The sequence below is a fragment of the Pristiophorus japonicus genome, chromosome 7 (assembly GCF_044704955.1).
Source record: "Pristiophorus japonicus isolate sPriJap1 chromosome 7, sPriJap1.hap1, whole genome shotgun sequence".
NCBI classification, from domain to species: Eukaryota; Metazoa; Chordata; class Chondrichthyes; family Pristiophoridae; genus Pristiophorus; species Pristiophorus japonicus.
The window spans coordinates 217,969,480-217,988,999 of record NC_091983.1 but is presented as its reverse complement, the minus strand read 5'-3'; the positions used below and the strand labels follow the sequence as shown (position 1 = coordinate 217,988,999).

The window sequence follows — 19,520 nt, the reverse complement described above, 5'->3', positions numbered from 1 at the left end:
CAAATGGCAGGCCACATTTCTAGGGTTTTTTTTTTTACACCCAATATTTTCTCAGGTTCATCTTCAGCAGCCACTCCCATAACATGTGCCTTAATATCCGAGTATACGAGACACCCAGGATTGTAAGAGAAAACTTGCTCTCTACACCAGCCACTGGAATGTAGATGTGGACTGAATAGACCAGAGAGGTAAAATGTCAGTGAACGGGAGAGTCGTGCGAGCAGGGAGGTACGTACCCTGCTCCTAGTTTAATGCCCTGCATAGCCCACTCCTCAGGTGTGGGGCGGGGTTACAATGTAAATATCTAAAGCCCCAATAACTTGTATTTATATAGCACCTTTAGCATAGTGAAACGTCCCAAGGTGCTTCACAGGAGATAAAAAATTTGACACCGAGCTGAAGTAGAAATTAGCGCTGGTGACCAAAGGCTTGGTCAAGGAGGTATGTTTTAAGGAGCGTTGTGAAGGAGGTAGAGAGGCGGAGAGGTTTAGGGAGGGAGTTCCAGAGTTTATGGCCTAGACAGATGAAGGCAAGGCCACCAATGGTTGAGCAGTTATAAATCAGGGATGCTCAAGAGGGCAGAATTTGAGGATCGCAGATATCTCTGGGGGCTGTGGAGCTGGGGGAAGATTAAAGAGGTAGGGAGGGGCGAGGCCATGGAGGGATTTGAAAACAAGGATGAGAATTTTGAAATCGAGGCATTGCTTAACTGGGAGCCAATGTAGACTGGGTTGATGGGTGAGCGGGACTTGGTGCAAGTTAGGACAAGGGCAGCTGAGTTTAACAGAAGTTCAAGTGTTGTAGCTTTTGTCTGGCCTAGTCGCCCTACTGTTCAGGCACAAAACTTAAAACAGGATGCTTTTAAATGACTGGCTGTAACATTGGCTGCAGATTCCTTCGAGGTCCCTCTGAGGTTTTACAAAAGGCAACACGCAGCTGCAGCTCTGATCATTTCATTCAATCAACAGCCACCCACAGACGCCTCACGGATGGAAAACCTTAAGCAACAGTCAGGATGTTCTGCGACTGCAGGTGTGGGCTGCTGTCTGGTAATATCTGGGCAGCCCTCAGACAGATGCGCCCTGTGTCCTAGCTGCCAGAGCTTGTTTCTTCCCCTCCCACAGCCAGCCTGGGCACTAAGCCAGCCTCTTTACTGTTGAGAAGTATTGGCTCAGAAATTGCGGTCAGAGGCTTCCCGCGGGCGGATGCCTCCAACCCGACAGTTCTACCAAAGTGCCTGGTGGTCCCAGAGGAGCGTGGTATTCCGGTGGGGAGACCTTCTCTTCCCGCGCTGCAGAACGCGCTCCCGTCCTCCAGGTTCCCACGCAAAAGATGCAGTCACTTGTGACTGCCCAACCAATCAGGTAACGTATTCCACAGCTTTCTCATTAATAGCAATGAGAATCTGTATAGAGTATCTACGAGTTCTCATTGCTTTTAATGAGAAAAAAAATCCCAAACACAACTCAGATAATTAAAGTTAATTGAAATTAAAGTTAAAGCCTTGGGAAAAAATATATATTTTTCCAATTAAAAAAAAGTTTTGTAATTAGGGTTAAAAATAAATTTACCTTAGTGGGCAGGGTTTTTAAACAATAAAAAGTGTGTTTTTTTTTTAAATTTAATTTTTATTATGTTTTAAAACTCTTATCAGGCACAAGAGTTTTGAGGACATTTGCTGGGCAAGATATGGTTAAATACCACAATCTTGCCCTTGCAAATGTCTTCGCTCCAGAAATGCGTTGGACCCGTCGAGCTCCAGTTTGACAGATCGGAAAAGCCGGCTGGATATCAACGCATGCGCATTGTGCACAGAAAACTGGCTTTTGCAATGCCTTCTTGGGTCTGTAGACACTCAGTACAGACCCGGGAGGCCAGAATTTCTGCTCCATTGTGTGGGACCTTGGGTGTTAATCCTTAACATGTTATTTCAGGCAGTACAGAATCCCAATTTCAAACTTCAGTCAGTCAAACAACAAGTTCACTTTTATTACACAGTCACTGACTAAAATTTACTGCATTTATATCATTAAATTAAAATTAGAATGACATTTCTCGAAGAGTAAATGAAACCAGACTTCAGTTGGCCCGAATATAGAAAGAACATTAAAGCCACAGACTGTTTACAGGGTGATGCCAGCGATGATAAACTAGGAGAGATTTGAGATCCTGAGACTATTTGCAGTGGTGGGCTAAGAGGAGATTTAATAGAGGTCTTTTAAAACAGTGAAGGGTACGGAGTAAGTGAATGGGGAAACGACTATTTATCTTCGCTGGTTGGGGGAAGGAGTCACCAATGTAAAACTGTCACAATGAGAGGTGAAGAGAAACTTCTTTACACGGAGGGCTGTCAGAGCACAGAATGCCAGGTCACGGAGCAGCTCGGGCAGAGATCATCACATCTTTAAAAAGGGAAAAGCTGGGCGAATATTTGAAGCAGAGGAAGATACAGGGCAGGGGCATTAGTGCTTGGATCACTCCAGCAAGCATGGACACGATGGGCCAAATGGCCTACCTCTGTGCTGTAAAACTTCTGCACTTCTATTAAAAGACCAAGAACAAAAAGCAGAATCATTTCTGGAACTCGAACAGCGGCCCCCTTGTCAACAACGTTTGGAACAGGTGTTGGGAATCAAGTCTCCGCGGTTGCTCAAAGGCCCAGTTTATCACTTGCCGAGGTGGTGCCAGAAATTCCTGACAAAGACCACACGAAACTGTGGAAAGCCATATGAGGAAAGACAAATCGACTGGGCTAATATTCACTGGAATTTAGAGGAATGAAAGGGGATCTCATAGAAACATAAAATTCTGACAGGTTTGGACAGGTTAGATGCAGGAAGAATGTTCCCGATGTTGGGGAAGTCCAGAACTAGAGGACACAGTCTAAGGATAAGGTGCAAGCCATTTAGGACTGAGATGAGGAGAAACTTCTTCACTCAGAGTGGTGAACCTGTGGAATTCTCTACCAGAAAGTTGTTGCCAGTTCGTTAGATATATTTAAAAAGGAGTTAGATGTGACCCTCACGGCTAAAGGGATCAAGGGGTATGGAGAGAAAGCAGGAATGGGGTACTGAAGTTGCATGAATGGCGGTGCTGGCTCGAAGGGCCGAATGGCCTATTCCTGCTCCCATTTTCTATGTTTCTGTGTTTATTCTCTCTTTCTTTCTTCCCCCTCCCCCCCAAGAATAACATTTGGGAACAAAAGACTAGATTTCAACACGGACTATACACAAGACAGAATCCCAATGAGCCTTGCAGTCGGAGGGAGGGAAAAGAAAGTGTTAATTGTCCTTCACACCCTCCCCTAAACAAACAGCTGCTTTTTAACCCAGTAGGTGCTTTCCAACAAAGTACTTCAGCGGCCGGCTGTGAATCACAGCCCGAGGGGGTGAAAGGGCACGGTAAAAATGCAAGTTCCTTTCCAACTTATTTACGCTATCGAAAGATATTTTAAAATAGTTCCCCTCAACACGATTTCTAAAAATGCGCAGCGGGAGTTTTAAATATTGAACGCTGGAATGACGGCCACCTTTAAATAACAAAACAACTGTAGCCGGCATGCCAGCATACGGCACCAGTCTGAGCAGCCTTATCCAGCAGAAGTGTGTTCACTCAGCCTCCTGGCAGCTGGCCCAGCAGATTACAGCAAAGTGACCTTGGAGATAGACCAAGCACTTTCCTTTCCAATGCTGAGAGACTCGAAGCATCAACAGCCGTTCGGTCCCCACCGCCCCCCGCCCCCCACCCCATTTATTTTCTTTCCTGGCGCTCTCTCTCTACGGTGTGCTGTGCTGGTCATATTCAGCAAGTCATTTAGATAAATAGATAAAAGGCATCAAAAACACGAGGGGTGCCGAGCACACTGTTTTCCCAAGTGATAATCTCCACGAGGCAGGAAACAGGTGTCCTTGTACGCACCGCTCACAGAATCATAGAATGATACGACACAGAAGGAGGCCAATCGACCCATCGCACCTCTGCCAATCTGCTCTTTAACCCTCGAGTGACCCCTTCATCTTTCCTTCAAGTTTCTCTCCTTCCTTCCCACCGTCCCGAAGGAGTTGCCCAGCTTCATTTGGGCCTTACTGGGGAGCGCGGGCTGGATACTCCGATGTGGGATCATCCCAGCCAACGACAGTGTTCAGCTACACACTCCAACAGTCCTTACTGCATAGGGAGCAGAAGCAGCCGATTCTTCTCTCCTTCACCGCGCCCCCCCCACCCCCCCTAAGGGAGCGTGCAAAGAAATTGAATAACTTGCATTTCTATAGCACCTTTCATAACCTCAGGACATCCCAAAGCTCTTTACAACCACTGAAGTACTTTAAGTGTAGTTGCTCTTGCAATGTAGAAACATAGAAATTAGGTGCAGGAGTAGGCCATTCGGCCCTTCGAGCCTGCACCGCCATTCAATAAGATCGTGGCTGATCATTCACCTCAGTACCCCATTCCTGCTTTCTCGCCATACTCCTTGATCCCTTTGGCCGTAAGGGCCATATCTAACTCCCTTTTGAAAATATTTAACGAACTGGCCTCAACTTTCTGCAGCAGAGAATTCCACAGGTTCACCACTCTGAAGAAGTTTCTCCTCATCTCAGTCCTAAATGGCTTACCCCTTATCCTTAGATTGTGTCCCCTGGTTCTGGAACTCCCCAGCAACAGGAACATTCTTCCTGCCTCTACCCTGTCCAATCTTTATATGTTTCTATGAGATCCCCTCTCATTCTTCTAAACAAGCCCAGTTGATCCAGTCTCTCCTCATATGTCAGTCCTGCCATCCGGGAAACAATCTGGTGAATCTTCGCTGTACTCCCTGAAATACAAGGACTTTTTTCCTCAGATTAGGAGACCAAAACTGAACAGGTGTGGCCTTACCAAGGTTCTGTACAACTGCAGTAAGATCTCCCTGCTCCTATACTCAAATCATCTAGCTATGAAGGCCAACATACCATTTGCCTTTTATCACCGCCTGCTGTACCTGCATGCCAAACTTCAATGACTGATGTACCATGACACCCAGGTCTCGTTGCACCTCCCCTTTTCCTAATCGGTCACCATTCAGATAATATTCTGTCTTCCTGTTTTTGCCACCAAAGTGGATAACCTCACATTTATCCACATTATACTGCATCTGCCATGCATTTGCCCACTCACCTAACCTGTCCAAGTCACCCTGCAGCCTCCTCACAGCTCACACCGCTTAGTGTCATCTGCAAACTTGGAGATATTACATTCAATTCCTTCATCTAAATTAATGTATATTGTAAATAGCTGGGATCCCAGCAATGAGACCTGCGGCACCCCACTGCTCACTGCCTGCCATTCTGAAAAGGACCCGTTTATCACGACTCTCTGCTTCCTGTCTGCCAACCAGTTTTCTATCCACGTCATACATTACACCCATTACCATGTGCTTTAATTTTGCACATTAATCTCTTGTGTGGGACCTTGTCAAAAGCCTTTTGAAAGTCCAAATATACCACATCCACTGGTTCTCCCTTGTCCACTCTACTAGTTACATCCTCAAAAAATTCTAAAAGATTTTTCAAGCATGATTTCCCTTTCCATAAATCCATGCTGACTTGGACCGATCCGGTCACTGCTTTCCAAATGCACTGCTATTTCATCTTTAATAATTCATTCCAACATGTTCCCCACTACTGATGTCAGGCTAACCGGTCTATAATTCCCCGTTTACTCTCTCCCTCCCCCTCCTTTTTTTAAAAAGTGGTGCTACATTAGCAACCCTCCAGTCCATAGGAACTGATCCAGAGTCAATAGAATGTTGGAAAATGATCACCAATGCATCCACTATTTCTAGGGCCACTTCAAGTACTCTGGAATGCAGCCCATCAGGCCCTGGGGATTTATCAGCCTTCAATCCCATCAATTTCCCCATCACAATTTCCTGACTAATAAGGATTTCCTTCAGTTCCTCCTTTTTGCTAGACCCTCAAACCTCCAGTATTTCTTAAAGGTTATTTGCATCTTCCTTAGTGAAGACAGAACCAAAGTATTTGTTCAATTGGTCTGCCATTTCTTTGTTCCCCATTATAAATACACCTGATTCTGACTGCAAGGGGCCTACGTTGGTCTTCACTAATCTTTTTTTCTTCACATATTTATAGAAGCTTTTGCAGTCAGTTTTTATGTTCCCTGCAAGCTTCCTCTCATACTCCATTTTCCCCCTCCTAATTAAACCCTTTGTCGTCCTCTGCTGAATTCTAAATTTCTCCCAGTCCTCAGGTTTGCTGCTTTTTCTGGACAATTTATATGCCTCTTCCTTGGATTTAACACTATCCCTAATTTCCTTCGTTAGCCACGGTTGAGCTACCTTCCCCATTTTATTTTTACTCCAGACAGGGATGTACCATTGTTGAAGTTCATCCATGTAATCTATAAATGTCTGCCATTGCCTATCCACTGTCAACCATTTAAGTATCATTTGCCAGTCCATCCTAGCCAATTCATGTCTCATACCATCGAAGTTACCTTTCCTTAAGTTCAGGACCCTAGTCTCTGAATTAACTGTGTCACTCTCCATCTTAATAAAGAATTCTACCATATTATGGTCACTCTTCCCCAGGGGGCCTCGCACAAGATTGCTAATTAGTCCTCTCTCATTACACAACACCCAGTCTAGGATGGCCAGCCCTCTAGTTGGTTCCTCGACATATTGGTCTAGAAAGCCATCCCGAATACACTCCAGGAAATCCTCCTCCACCGCATTGCTACCAGCTTGGTTAGCCCAATCTATATGTAGATTAAAGTCACCCATGATAACTGCTGTACCTTTATTGCACACATCCCTAATTTCCTGTTTGAAGCCATCCCCAACCTCACTACTACTGTTTGGTGGTCTATACACAACTCCCACTAGCGTTTTCTGCGCTTTGTAGGAAACATGGCAGCCAATCTTCAGCTAATAAACTCCCACAAACAACTTCTTAGGCAGTCCCTCAGAGTCGAGGATTACTTGCTTACACACTAAAAAAGAGTTCTTGGTTGACTGATGAGTTCGATGCGGGACCCAGCGTCTCCATCACAGGTGGGGCAGATGGTGGTTGAGGGGATATTGGTTGAAGGACCGGTTGTTTGGAGTGCTTAGGTTGTCGTGCAGTCCTTCCATTGTTTCGCCAGGAGCAAGCAGAGACCAAGCACAGAGATTCTAGGTGTTCAGCGCCTTCCCGGGCTCTCCTCTTCCACTTTGAGCTATCTTGGGCCAGGGATTCCCAGGTTTCAGTGGGGATGTTGCACTTTATCAAGGAGGCTTTGAGGGTATCCCTGAAGCGTTTCCTCTGCCCACCTGCTGTGTTGGAGCTCCACGTAGAGCACTTGTTTTGGGAGTCTCACGTCAGGCATGCGGACGATGTGGGCTGTCCATTGGAACTGATCGAGCGTCGTCAATACTTCGATGCAGAGGATGTTGGCCTGAGCAAGAACACTGACGTTGGTGCGTCTATCCTATCAAATGGATTTACGGGATCTTGCAGAGGCAGCGTTGGTGGTACTTCTCCAGTGTTTTGATGTGCCTTCTGCATATAGGAGGGCGTGTATTGCTACTGTTCTGTTGGCTATGAGCTTGATGTCGGTTTGAGGTCCTGGTCAAACACTCGTCCTCAGGCGACTGAAGACTGCACTTGCACACTGGAGGTGGTGTTGGACCTTGTCATCGACAGTAGGCTCCCGAGGTATGGAAAATGGTCCATGTTGTACAAGGCCTCATTGTGGATTTTGATAATCCGGGGGGGGGGGGCAGTGCTGTGTGGTGGGGGCAGGTTGGTAGAGGACCTTTGTCTTACGGATGTTTAGTGTAAGGCCCATGCTCTCGTACACCTCAGTGAAGATGTTGACAACGGTTTGGAGTTCGGTCTCCGAGCGTGCACCGACGCAAGCGTCAGATGCAAAAGTCCCACAAACAGCACCAAATAATCTGTTACTTTTAAAGTGATGTTGATTGAGGGATAAATATTGGCCAGGACACCTGGGAGAACGCCTCTGCTCCTCTTCAAAATAGTGCCGTGGGATCTTTTACGTCCATCTGAGGGGGCAGTCGGGGCGCCTCGGTTTCACGTCTCATCTGAAAGACGGACCCTCCGACAGTGCAGCACAGCACAGCGCTCCCTCCCTCAGCACTGCACTGGAGTGCCGGCCTAGATTTTGTGCTCCAGTTTCTAGAGTGAGACTTGAACCAATGACCTCCTGACTCAGGTGAGAGTGCTACCCACTGAGCCACAGCAGACCAACTATTGCACCTGTTGAGACGAGACGACTCCACCCAGGCCGTGAATTGAACCTAGGACTTTCATGGTCTCTACTGGGTGGACCTCCAGACTAAAACCAGCGCTGTGGATCGGCACAGCTTCCATTCCCATTGAAATCGATCTCCCAGGGCATTGCGCACACAAGTGTCAAGATCAAGTGAAGCAAGGCTACTGGGTAGGGCAGCATGTGCAAGGGTAATTCAATCCCAATTGTGCAATCTGAAATTCTGCCCTTATGGCATCAGAACTACACAGCACAGAATGAGGCCATTCAGCCCATCGTGCCTGTGCCAGCTCTTTGAAAGAGCTCTCCAATTAGTCTCACTCTCCTGCTCTTCCGCCCCCATCCCTGTATTTTTCAACTATTTAGCCAATTCTCCTTTGAAAGTTACTATTGAATTTTCTTCCACTGCCCTGTCAGACAGTGCAATCAGATCACCACAACTCAAAAAAAAAATGTAATGTCGCCTCTGGCTCTTTTGCCAATTACCTTAAATCTGTGACCTCTGGTTACCAACCCTCCTGCCAGTAGAACCAGCTTCTTATTTACTCTTTATTTTTATATAATACTTTGATATTAAATAGTTTTTTTTGAAAGATTTGCAGTTATATAACACCTTCCACGACCACTGGACGTCCCAAAGCACTTTACAGCCAATTTTTGGGGGCGTAGTCACAGTTGTAATGTAGGAAACGCAATTTGCACACAGCAAGCCCCCCCCCCAAACAGCAATGTGATAATGACCAGATAATCTGTTTTTGGGTGGTGATTGGCAGGGCACCTGGGTTAACTCCCCTGCTCTTCTTTGAAATAGTGCCATGGGATCTTTTATGTCCACCTGAGAGCGCAGCCGGGGCCTCGGTTGAACGTCTCATCCGAAAGACGGCACCTCCAACAGTGCAGCACTCCCTCAGCACTGCACTGAAGTGTCAGCCTAGATTTTTGTGCTCGAGTCTCTGGAGTGGGACTTGAACCTACAACCTTCTGAGGCGAAGTAAAGTAATGGGACTGAAGGCAGACAAGTCCCCGGGACCTGATGGCTTGCATCCTAGGGTCTTAAGAGAAGTGGCTGCAGGGATAGTGGATGCATTGGTTGTAATCTACAAAAATTCCCTGGATTCTGGGGCGCTCCCAGCGGATTGGAAAACCGCAAATGCAATGCCCCCACTTAAAAAAGAAAGCAGACAAAAATCAGGAAAGACTAGACCAGTTAGCCAAACATCTGTCGTTGGGAAAATGCTGGAGTCCATTATTAAGGAAGCAGCAGCGGGATATTTGGCAAAGCATGATTTAATCAAGCAGAGTCAGCATGGTTTTACGAAAGAGAAATCAGGTTTGACAAATTTGCTGGAGTTCTTTGAGGATATAAGGGGGAAACCAGTAGATGTGGTGTATTTGGATTTCCAGAAGACATTCGATAAGGTGCCACATGAGGTTGGTGCACAAGGTAAAAGCTCACGGGGTTGGGGGTAATATTAGCATAAATAGAGGATTTGCTAACTAACAGTCAGGATAAATGGGTCATTTTCCGGGTGTCGCGGGGATAGATGCCGGGTCCTCAACTATTTACAATCTATATTAATGACACTAGGTGATTCCAGGGATGAGGGGGTTTACTTATGAGGAAAGATTGAGTCGGTTGGGCCTCTACTCATTGGAATTCAGAAGAATGAGAGGTGATCTTATCGAAACGTGTAAGATTATGAGGGGGCTTGACAAGGTGGATGCAGAGAGGATGTTTCCACTGGTGAGGGGAGACTAGAACTGGTGGGGGAGACTAGAATAAGGGGCCGCCCATTTAGAACTGAGACGATGAGAAATTTCTTCTGAGAGTTGTGAATCTGTGGAATTCGCTGCCTCAGCTATTTAAAACAAATAGACAGTTTCTTAAATGATAAGGGGATAAGGGGTTCTGGGGAGCAGGCGGGAAGTGGAGCCGAGTCCATGATCAGATCAGCCATGATCTTATTAAATGGTAGAGCAGGCTCAAGGGACTGCTGCCTCATCCTCCAATGGCTGTGCCCTCATGATCACCAAGTTGTGAAGCAGCCTACTCCTGTTCTTATGTTATGAAAGGATCGAGTGTAATGTAGTCAGGTTTGCTGATAAAGATGGGTGGGAAAGCAATGTGTGAGGACGACACAGAAAATCTGCAAAAGGATAGACAGGCTAAGTGATTGGGCAAAAATTTGGCAGATGGAGTATAATGAGAGAAAATGTTAGGTTATCCACTGGCAGAAATAATAGAAGCGCAAATAATAATTTTAAAATGGAGAAAGTTGCAAAGTGCTGCAGTACAGAGAGACCTGCGGGTCTTTGCAAAAAGTTAGTATGCAGGTACAGCAAGTAATCAGGAAGGCAAATGGAATGTTGGCCTTTATTGCAAGGGGATAGAGTATAAAAGCAGAGAAGTCCTGCTACAACTATACAGGGTATTGGTGAGTACTGCGTCACACCTGGAGTACTGTATACAGTTTTGGTCTCCGTATTTAAGGAAGGATATACTTGCATTGGAGGCTGTTCAGAGAAAGTTCACTAGGTTGATCCCGGAGATGAGGGGGTTGGTTGACTTATGAAGATAGGTTAGGTCTATACATATTGGAGTTAAGAATGAGAGGTGATCTTATCGAAACATGTAAGATTATGAGGGGGCTTGACAAGGTGGATGCAGAGAGGATATTTCCACTCAGGGGGAAACTAAAATTAGGGGACATATTCTCAGAATAAGGGGCTGCCCATTTAAAACTGAGATGAGGAGGAATTTCTTCTCAGGGTTGTAAATCTATGGAATTCTCTGCCCCAGAGAGCTGTGGAGGCTGGGTCATTCAATATATTGAAGGCGGAGATAGACAGATTTTTGAACAATAAGGGAGTCAAGGGTCAAGGGGAGCGGGCAGGAATCAGATCAGCCATGATCTTATTGAATGGCGGAGCAGGTTCGAAGGGCCAAATGGTCTACTCCTGCTCCTATTTCTTATGTTCTCATACGAGAGTGCCACTGAGCTACAGACGAGTTTTGATAGTTAAATAGCCTAATTTACTGCAATTTGGGAAGCTGAGAAGTAGAACTGATAGGAGAAACTCTGCAGGCTGAGGAGGCAAACTTCTGACAAAAGCAAAAACTATAGGGCAGTAATAGTAGAGGATTTCAACTATCCTATTAACTGGGACAAAATTAGTGTGAAGGGTATAGAGGGTGCAGAATTCCTAAAATGCATTCAATATTTAGCCGGCATGTAGTAAGCTCAACACAGGAGGGAGCGGTTCTGGAATTAAGCTGGGCAGGTGGAAGGGGTATCAGTCGGAAAGCATTTAGGTGCTAGTGACCATAATTCAGTTAGATATAATGTAGTTATGGAAAAGGACAAGAATAGACCAAGAATAAAAGTTCAAAATTGGGGAAAAGCCAACTTTGCTAAGCTAAGAGATGATTTAGCAAAAGTGGACCAGCAACAGCTACTTGAAGGTAAATCAGTGTCAGAGTAGTGGGAGGCATTCAAGGAGGGCCGCAGGGTTCAGGCCAAATATGTGCCCTTAAAGAAAAAGGTTGGGACTAACAAATCTAGAGCCCGCTGGATATCTAGGGACATACAGGGGAGGATAAAGGAAAAAAGGGAGGCTTAAGACAGATACCAAGGGCTAAATACTGCAGAATCGCTGGAGGAGTCCAGGGGTGAAATTAAAAAGGATATTAGGAAAGCAAAGAGCATGAAAAATTCTTGGCAAGTAAAATCAAGAAAAACCCAAAGATGTTTTATAAATATATTAGGAGCTAGAGGATAACTAAAGAAAGGGTAGGGCCTATTAGAGACCATGAGGGTAATCGGTTTGGAGGAGGAGGATGAGGGTATGGTTCTTAATGAATACTTTGCGCCCATTTTCAAGAGAGGGGCAATGCAGGCACTACTATTGAGAAGGTGCGAAATATTAGATAAAATAAACAGTGAAAGAGAAGGTATTAAGGGGTTTAGCAGCTTTGAAAGTGGATAAATCCCCAGGCCCAAATGAAATGTATTCCAGGCTGCTAAGTGAAGCAAAAGAGGAAATAGCAGAGGCTCTGACCGTCATTTTCGAGTTCTCTCTGGCTTCAGGTGTGGTGCCAGAGGACTGGAGGATTGCCAATGTGGTACCTTTATTTATGAAGGGAGAAAGGGATAGACCGAGTAATTACAGGTCAGTCAGCCTAACCTCAGTGGTAGGAAAATTGGAAGAAATCCTGAAGGACAGGATAAATCTTCACTTAGAAAGACACAGATTAATCAAGGACAGTCAGCATGGATTTGTTACAGGAAGATCATGTCTGACTAACTTGATTAATTTTAAGGGGAGGTAACCAGGAGAATCGATGAGGGTAGTGAGTTTGATGTAGTGTATATGGATTTTAGCAAAGCTTATGGTAAGGTGTCACATGGCAGACTGGTCACAAAAGTAAAAGCCCATGGGATCCAGGGCAAAGTGACAAGTTGGATCCAAAATTGGCTCAAAGGCAGGAAGCAAAGGGTAATGGTTGATGGGTGTTTTTGCGACTAGAAGGATGTTTCCAGTGGGGTTCCCGTAGGGCTCAGTACTAGGTCCCTTGCTTTTTGAGATATACATCAATGATCTAGACTTGAATGTAGGGGGTATGATTAAGCGGTTTGCAGATGATACTAAAATCAGCTGTGCGGTTGATGAAGAAAACTGCGGATTGCAGGAAGATTACCCTTACCCTTTCTGCAATGCAATGCAACTATTACCCTTTGCTTCCTGCCTCCGAGCCAATTTTGGATCCAACTGGTCACTTTGTTCTGGATTCCATGGGCTTTTACTTTTGTGACCAGTCTGCCATGTGAGACCTTATCATAAGCTTTGCTAAAATCCATATACACTACATCAAACACACTACCCTCATCAATCCTCCTGGTTACCTCCTCTCAAAATTAACTGGTCAGTTGGGCAGAACAGTGGCAAATGGAATTTAATCTGGAGAAATGCGAGGTAATGCATTTGCGGAGGGCCAACAAGGAAAGGGAATATACATTAAATGGTAGGACACTGAGAAGTGTAGAGGAACAAAGGGACCTTGGAGTACATGTCCACAGATCCCTGAAAGTAACAGGCCAGGTAGATAAGGTGGTTAAGGCGGCAAACGGAATACTTGTATTCTATGCCTCGGCTAATAAAGGCAAGAGCAGGGGGATTATGCTTGAACTGTATAAAACACTTGTTAGGCCACAGCTAGAGTACTACGTGCATACATAATAGGTCCTTCATTGAAACACCTGTGAACTCATTCTTTTTTGGCGTGGAAGCAAGTCATCCTCGTTTCGAGGGACTGCCTATGATGACTGCGTGCAGTTCTGGCCACTGCATTGCAGGAAGGACATGATTGCACTGGAGAGGATACAGAAAAGATTTATGAGGATATTGCCAGGAGTGGAGAATCTAAGCTATGAAGACATTAGGCTGGATTTGTTTTCATTGGAACAGAGGAGGCTGAGGGGCGACCTCATTGAGGTGTATAAAATTATGAGGGGCCTAGATATAGTGGATTGAAAGGGCCTATTTCTCTTAGCAGAGGGGTCAACAACCAATTGGTAGAAGGTTTAGAGGGGATTTGAGGGGAAATTTCTTCACGCAGAGGGTTGTGGGGTTCTGGAAAGGGTGGTAGAGGCAGAAACCCTCACCACATTTAAAAAGTACTTGGATGTACACTTAAAGTGCTGTAACCTATGGGCTACGGACCTAGAGTTGGAAAGTGGGATTAGGCTGGATAGCCTCTTGGTGGCCGACATGGGCATGGGCCGAAATGGCCTCTTCCATGCTGTAAACAGCTATGACTATGATTGTATGAGACACAAATCTTAGGTGTTATAGCACCACCACTGTTGGCAGGGTGTCATTACATCGTGACAAGCTTACATAGGCAGGTTCCATTATAACTGTGGACACAAGAATTTATAATGGGAAAAATTCAATTAAAAAGTGAGAAAGTTGAGTGTGCACAAACGGATCGCCCATACTGGCGCTCTGAGTCAGAAGATACACAGCTTTATCCAAAAAAAAGGGGGCCGTCAATAAAATGTAAAATTTGACACGTGACAGGAGGGCATTGTCGCTACTGGCAGTTTTAAAAATTTGCCAGGTAACCTTTTACTTGGTGATAACACTTAAAGCCAGTGAGTTACACCCACAGCCTTTACTGAGATCAGACCTCAATCCCAGCCTATACGGACCCGACCCCAATAACCCCTAGCCTCAATCCCCAGCCTATACCCAGAGACCTGACCTTGAGAAATATTTTTAAACAGTCCAGGAGGAATGAGGGCCAAGAATCTGCAGGACAAGTGAAAGAACAGCTCAGAGAGAGAGAGAGAGAGAGAGAGAGAGAGAGAGAGAGAGAGAGAGTTACAAACAACAAAGATTACAGGGACAACCTTCAGAAAGAGCCGTCCTGCCAATTCAGGCAAGCTTACTGAAGGTCAAACACAACACGTGTCCTAATTAACACTGGATTCTCAGTGTCGGTTTACAAAATATTTAGAGTACAGGCACCAATCACCACAAGCAGCTTACAACATATGTTGTGTACTCGTTCAACACTCTGACAGGGAGGGGAGGGAGAGTGGATGAGATGGGAAGGGGACGGAGGTGGAAGAGGAGAGGGGGAAGGGCCACTACTCAAAACCAGTTGCTTCCTTTGTGAATGAGAAACTCAAGTGAAGGGTCAAAGTTCACATCGCAGCCACAAAAACAGTTGTACAGTGCAGATTAAAAAGGAGTTGATAGAGAGAGAAATTGTTGCCTCTGCTGGGGTGTCCAGAATAAGGGGGCGTAATCTTAAATTTAGAGCTAGGCCGTGCAGGGGTGATGTAGGGAAACACTTCTTTACACAAAGGGTAGTGGAAATCTGGAAATTTCTTCCCCCAAAAAAGCTGCTGAGGCTGGGGGTCAAATGAAAATTCAAAAAGTGAGATGGATAGATTTTTGTTGGGTTAGGGTATTGAGGGTTACAAAACCAAGGCGGATAAATGGAGTCAAGATACAGATCCAGCATCAGCAGGGGCATTCTCCCCGGTGTCCTGGGCAATATTTATCCCTCAATCAACATCACCAAAACAGATTATCTGGTCATCACCACATTGCTGTTGGTAGGAGCTTGTTGTGCGCAATATGGGTGTCGCGTTACAATGGTGACTACACTTCATAAGCACTTCATTGGCTGTGAAGCACTTTGGTATGTCCTGAAAGGTGCTCTCGAAATGAAAGTCTTTGGGCTCAATTTTCCCCAAAGCGGTTTTTAAGCGTACTTGAAGAGTTACGCTCTTTTTGGGGGGCCAACTACAGCAAAAAAAAAAAATCATCCAACTTTCCCTGTTTAAATTATTGATTTTGGCACCGGTTAGCCTGTCGTTTAGCTTTGCGGGTGGAGCATACTATCTCCAAAAAGATCAGATTGCCAGGGACACACTGCGGGATGAGGCTGAAAAGCGAAACATACAACATATTCTGGCCAGCTCACAGCAACCTGCACGAGCACCTTGCAGCAGCATTTCAGCATTAAATTATTACAGTTTGCCAAAAGCCATGATCATAATGAATGGTGGTGCAGGCTCGAAGGGCCTAATCCTGCACCTATTTTCTATCCCTCTCCCTACCTCCCGGTGCTGCTCCTAACCCTGGCCGAAAGGCCTCCCTCCTCCCGGTGCCGCTCTCTCTCTCTGGGCTGTGCTGATTTTGTTAAAGGCCCAGAAGGTCCCCCCCCTCCCCCAAGAGTGGTCACATACACTGTCCTAAGAAAAACTGGAGTAAATCAGAGCTGGCCAAACTTGCTTAAATGGGCAGGATTGGCGTGGGTGGCAGGTTACATCCCCCACATGGAGATAAAAAAAACCATAGCCGAAAAAAATCCTACCTTAGTGAATTACGCTAGCGCAGAGACTTTGGGATTTTAATTTACTCCAAAAAAACAGTGCACGCCAAAAAAATGCTGCAGATAATTGGGGAAAATTGAGCCCTTTCTAAGAAAACTTGGGCATTTCAGAAGATGAAATGGGGATATCAGTACTGAAAAATATACCATGTCTCTGAAAAACATCTTTTACTGCCCCTATATGGAGACCACAGAGACGCTAAAGTCACAGTTAAACACACTCTCTAAAAGGTTTAGCATAAATCATGTGGAACGACTGACTTTCCATGTGCAGGATAGACGGAAGTCATGTCATACACGGCAGTGGGATGAGTGGCCGGTTATTCGATGGGTGCTGGGCGAGGGAGGAACATCGGCCAGAACATCGGGGAGAACAACCCTACTCTTCTTTGTATAGTGGCCATGGGATCTTTTACATTCACCCGAGGGGGGGGGGGGGGGGGGGGGGAAAGTCAGTGGCTCAGTTTAACATCTCATCTGAAAGACAGTACCTCAGACAATGCAGCACTCCCTGGAGCGCCTGCTAAAACTATGCCTGTCTGGTGCGATCTGCCCAAGCCCAAAAGCTTCTAAATCAAAGATGAAGAGTAATACTAAAACTGTGGATCTTCGTGGGAAAGGGTTCGCACTCAAACTTCACTGGGTAGCTGTTGTCTCCACACATGTACACAAACACCATTTGCTACTATCCAGTTACTTGGAGTCACCTTCAGAAGTTACAATACAATCAATCAGATGCTGCTGTCCAAATTTAGACGTGATGGCCTATAATTTAAGCTCTCCTGTGTTGCTTTCAGTCACATTGACATTTGCCCACAGGTTTCTACAAGTTTTGCATAACACCACTCCCTGCTCACCACAACTTAAAGAATGTGGACACTTTTACTAAAAAAACAAGCAGAGTTACTTGTTTCTTTGAAAAGACAGCACAGGCAGATTAAACACACACACAAACTCGTACGCGCACATATACATGGGTCAAGAAGCAGAGGACACAGATTTAAGGTGACATAAGAAACCACTTTTTTTATGCAGCGCACAAACAAACATGCACACACACACACTCCCACACCCAGAAGTTCAGTGAGGGAAGTTCCCTTAGAAATAATGAGAAATTGCTGGAAACAAAGCTGCTCCAGCGGCATCTTAAAGAGCGACCCTGGGATTATGTTCAGGGTGTGGAATGACCCATTCTTCAAATTGTCAACAGCTCTTTTCTCTTTTCAGAAGCCAACTAGTCAGCTGTGTAATCCCAGCATTTTCTGTTTCTATTTAGATCGCCAACATGTGTGGGCTTTTAAGTCCTTCCCTGCCAGATAGCAGCAGCTGGCTTTGCTGGGCCTTCTCATTGACCCCGGTTTCTGCCTTTAGACAGTAGCGGAGGCTCAGGCCAGACACTTGCTGGAGCACGAGTTCGCATGGATGGATTGGCCCGTGGCAAACTGGGAAGGACCAGGTGCCTGGTGCCAGCTCTGACGTTCTGGTGGGAATATCACAAGATGGAGGGGCTTGCAAAGAAAAGAGAGGGAGGCAGGGGAAAAAATTGGTTAATCTGTTCAAAATAGAGGTGGCAAATTTCAACAACTTGCCTTCAATGCAGAAAACCATACTGGAGGGGTGGGGGTAGCAGTGACCAAAGCTCAGTCTTCGAGCTGGGTTTTAAGGAGCGTCTTTAAAAAAAAAAAGGAAGAGAGGGAGGCGGAGAGGTTTACGGAGGTAATTCCAAGAGCACGAGGCTTAGGTGGTTGAAGGCACAGCTGCCACTGGTGGTGGGAAGGGAGTGAGTGATCCCAAAGAAACTGGAGTCAGAGCAACGGAGCGTGTGTGTGTGTGTGTGTGTGTGTGTGTGTGTGTGTGTGCACGAGAGCATGTGTGTGTGTGTGTGTGTGTGTGCACGAGAGCATGTGTGTGTGTGTGTGTGTGTGTGTGCACGAGAGCATGAGTGTGTGTGTGTGTGTGTGTGTGTGTGTGTGTGTGTGTGCACAAGAGCATGAGTGTGAGCAAGCGAGCGAGAGCACGTGGAAGGGGTTACAGAGATAGTGATAACACAAGGGTGAGAATTTCTTTTCTCTGAACATTGTCTTATAATCTGGTCAGGGTACAAACTCTCAACCAGCTCTCACAAAAAAAATGATTCACCAAAAAAAAAACATCCAACATGTTGAGACAGAGAACCATTCCAGTTGATCATGTTCCAAACCTACCCACGCCAGAGATTCACTGCAGGCTGCTCAATGCACGATAACCTGGCGCAAATCATGACCAAGGTTACGGATTTATAGTTTTCATAGAAAACGGAGCAGTGTCATGGAATGGGATCCCGAAAACCCCAGTATCGCCAGTCTTTAGAAACGGAGAATAATTCAATGACCCTCATTATAAACAGATGGGATGAAATGGGTTCCAAAATAAACTCAAGGACATCCCTGGCACCAAAGTGAATCACAGAATTTGGTTTAATCGCAGATTGCAAATCGGACTCTGGTATACCATAACCAGGTATACTAGACTCGAGATATATTGCCACCACCAGACCCCAATACAGTGGGGCCCTAGCTGTACACAAGGATCATAGTAATGACAGCAGTGAAGGAGGCTCATCAAGTCTGTACCGATGATGGTTTTTTAACCGGAACGGTCTGTGCTCTTCCCATTAGTGTCAGCCATGACTCAGTCGCACTCTCGCCTCAGAGTCAGACGGTCATGGGTTCGAGTCCCACTCGAGATGCAAGCACCATAATCCAGGTTGACACTCCAGTGCAGTACTGAGGAAGTGCTGTCTGTCAGATTGATATAAAAGATCCCGTGGCACTATTCAAATAACAGCAGGGGAGTTATCCCCGGCTCATATTTATTCCTCAGCCATCATTAAAGCAGATTATCGGGTCATTATGTCTGTCGTGTTTCCAACAATAGTGACCACACTTCTAGAGGTATGTCATTGGGTGTGAAGTGCTTTGGGCACCCATGTTCCAATAACTGAGGGGAACGATTTTCCCCTTCAATGTACTACACCGGCAAAATCACCCACCCCACCCAGCCGTATCTGGGGAAACCCGCACTGTCCTAGTGTGAGCCCAGGTTCCCACCTTTCATCACACGGCAGGTTGGAGGGTCCCGACTCATATCACCCAGTCAGTCAAGAAACAACTTGGCATAGAGAGGGGCCCAAAAAAAAAGGACCATTCCTCAGAACCCCACATCAGCCTCGAAAAGTAAGTCAAACCAACAATTCAACTTCTGCCCTTCGAATGAGAGATTAAACAGAGGCCCAGACCGCCTGTTCTGGTGGCACTATTCAGAGATGGGGGGGTCCCTGGTCACATTGCCCAACATCACCCAA

General features: G+C 45.8%; 1 protein-coding gene across 4 annotated transcripts in view; it reads right to left on the bottom strand.

Annotated features, from left to right (window-relative positions):
* Positions 1-19,520, bottom strand: part of LOC139267455 (atypical kinase COQ8A, mitochondrial-like) — an 89,548-nt gene that overhangs the window by 25,446 nt on the left and 44,582 nt on the right. The window lies entirely within an intron of this gene.